Source organism: Poecilia latipinna, unplaced genomic scaffold (assembly GCF_001443285.1).
Source record: "Poecilia latipinna isolate Pla-1442-1.1 unplaced genomic scaffold, P_latipinna-1.0 Scaffold800, whole genome shotgun sequence".
Taxonomy (NCBI): domain Eukaryota; kingdom Metazoa; phylum Chordata; class Actinopteri; order Cyprinodontiformes; family Poeciliidae; genus Poecilia; species Poecilia latipinna.
Window position 1 is genome coordinate 192,268 of NW_015113416.1, and position 2,785 is coordinate 195,052.

Genomic DNA, 2,785 nt, shown 5'->3' on the forward strand with positions numbered 1-2,785 from the left:
GTGTCATAATTTACCGAATGACACTTTATGACAACAGTCATAAATATTCCTGAAGGCTTATTCATGTTCATGACAGGTTTTTATGACAGTGTCATGTCAGTCTTATTCACCCCCCTTCAAATAAAGTGTTACCAAAAACAATTGCATGTTTCAACCTGTAAACTGCTACTTCTAGTACTAGTAATAAACCTTTACTGTTGGTGAAAACATCAAAATGAAGCCTCAGATTTGATTGGTCAGTGCAATACACTGTATGATTTGATGCTGGCTATAACTTTTTTTAACACACTGTTTGAGATTTGTTCCTTTATTTATGTGGCTAGAAAACCTTTGTACAAAACAGCGGTTGACTGTTTTAATTATGTAACAGTGTTTACTGTGGTGTTTTTGATTAAGTATGTTTAAAATTAATTCTAAACACTTTTTAGTGAGTACGTTTTAGTGTCACAACGGAACCAAATCAACAGAATTCAATTGAATTATGAGTAAATTGTCTTTACTCATATCGCCAAAGTCTTGGTGTGGATGGTGATGCTGTTTCCTGGTGATGCTAACTGCATGTCATGACCTGCTAACTGCTCCATATCCAGGCAGGAGAGGCGATATTCCACAGTAACATGTCCGGGTGACTCCATCAGTTGTTAGCAGCTCTGCTGACCCATCTCCTTTGCTTTTGCTTCTCCTCTTTAATTTTCTGTCTGAACATTTGGTTAGAAAGCTATGCAGAAAATAAATGAATGAGACAGGAGGGCAGAGAGACGGTTAGGAATGTGATCCTTGCCCATTTTGAATGATAGAAGACATGGTTTGAATTGTAGCTTTTGAGTTGCTAATCCACAGCTTCTGGTTGTCACCATGGTCAAGCGTCATAGCAACTGTGCTGTTTTATTTTTGTCTTGATTTATTATAACTGTTCAATGCATTGTTTTGAAGAGCCTTATAAATAAAGGTATTATTATTAACTGTCCAACGGTGAAAAACTACGATCAAACATTCTTCCAGTTGCACAAGATTTGGAACCAGAAGGAATAATTGTCCAAAAAAGCGTTGTCCAAAGTCCCCATCCAAAACATAATGAAAAGTCTGCAAACCAAACAGAGCTCAGAGATATTCCAACTCATGGTGGCCAACAAGCTGCCACCACAAGTGGCACAATTTGAGTTTAATGTTTGCTCAGTTTTAGATCGTCTGTCCTTTTTTTCCCAGCAGGGCCATAAATAAACGTGGAATATCCAGACAACGAGGGGTTCTGTTTAAGCGGTAGCCTGGCAAACATTTTCAAATCATCTTGTCGTGGGGTTGAGATGTCTGAAAGTACAAGACATAAAACAAAACAAAAAAAATCCTTGGACATGAAATAAACCAGCTCCACCAACAGCATGACTGTGCTTTGTGTTGGACTTAAAATGCGTCGATTATTCAGCAGGCGCTGAGAATAAGCAAAAGCGAGACGTGAGACAGCCTCCCTCTTTGTGGCTGGATGTCTGAACGCGGCGCGAGGCTTCAGCACAGCTGCGGGGTCGAGATGAGTCGGACACTGATTCCCTGTCAGCCTGATGCACACTGTAAGAGCAGAAAGCAGAGGCTGGAGAACGTCCATCCAGTGTGTTTCTGTTTGAACAGACGTACCAGTGAGGTCCATCAGGTTACTGCTAGAACGCATCGCCGCGTAGTGAGCCGAGATTGAAGAGTCGTCAAATATTTACAGTTACTAAAACCACTACCAGCTGGCAGCCTGTGTGGACACACATTGAGTGGTTAGCTCACTGTATATAGAACCACTCATGTTATAAAGTAGTTATCTTTTTACAGTGATTGTAACAATTTACTCTGACCAAGTAAATGTGTGCTTGTGTAAAAGAAACAGTTGCACTTTGAGCCATCTTGTAAGTTCAGTAAACAACAAGGATCCCACTGGTCTGTGCAGACGGGGTTCATGCACATGTTCAGTAACAGATCCCGACCGTGAAATTTAACTGATAGTGAGAAATGGCAGCAGCATGTATTGTCTTAATAGCATCTCTAATATGGAAGAGCTGCTCTTAATGCATGTCTAGTCAGTTGTTATATTTTATAGCAAAACAAATTCAGAAATAACAGAAACTTGGTTCAGCTGCTAAAAAATGCTTATTGTATGAACTTGTAAGAAAGTGGAATTGACAGTAGTTGTACAACATTCATTCAATCTCTAAGCAAAAATGCATTCAGCTGTTAGAGTTTTGAATTATTGCTCTGCCATTATTTCCATTTTCTGATGAGTAAACGGATGGACTCAGAGAGCTCTTTTGTTTAACCATCAACCAGGAATTAAGTTTATCGCTCCGCCTAAACGCTATTAAAGATATCTGTTGAATCACATTTATTTGATTACAGACTGGATTTTTATTGAAACGGGCCTCACAATGCAATTATGTATTTATCCATTAGCAAGGAAGAGAGGCGGTAGAGGATCGTGAGGAAGCAGGGGGATGGAGAGACAGACGTAGGAAGCTTTTCTGTCTGAGAAATGAAACCCCACAATAAGGGCTGTCAGCAAATTGTGGGCAAAGTGGAGCTGCACCAGCGGCTAATGACTGCCACTGTTTTATTCATCTGAGCGAATGAATGCTGACCACTGTTTGTTTGTGTTCAACTCATTGTGTTTGCAATCACAACTGTGAATCTGTGAGTGTGTAATTAATTCCCTTATGTCTGCCGGCCAGCTTCGGCTTCATTGGAGGAAAATCAAGTGTTTGTCTGGCCAGCGCCTCGGCCAGCGCTGCAGCTGTTCAGGTGATTCCCTGTC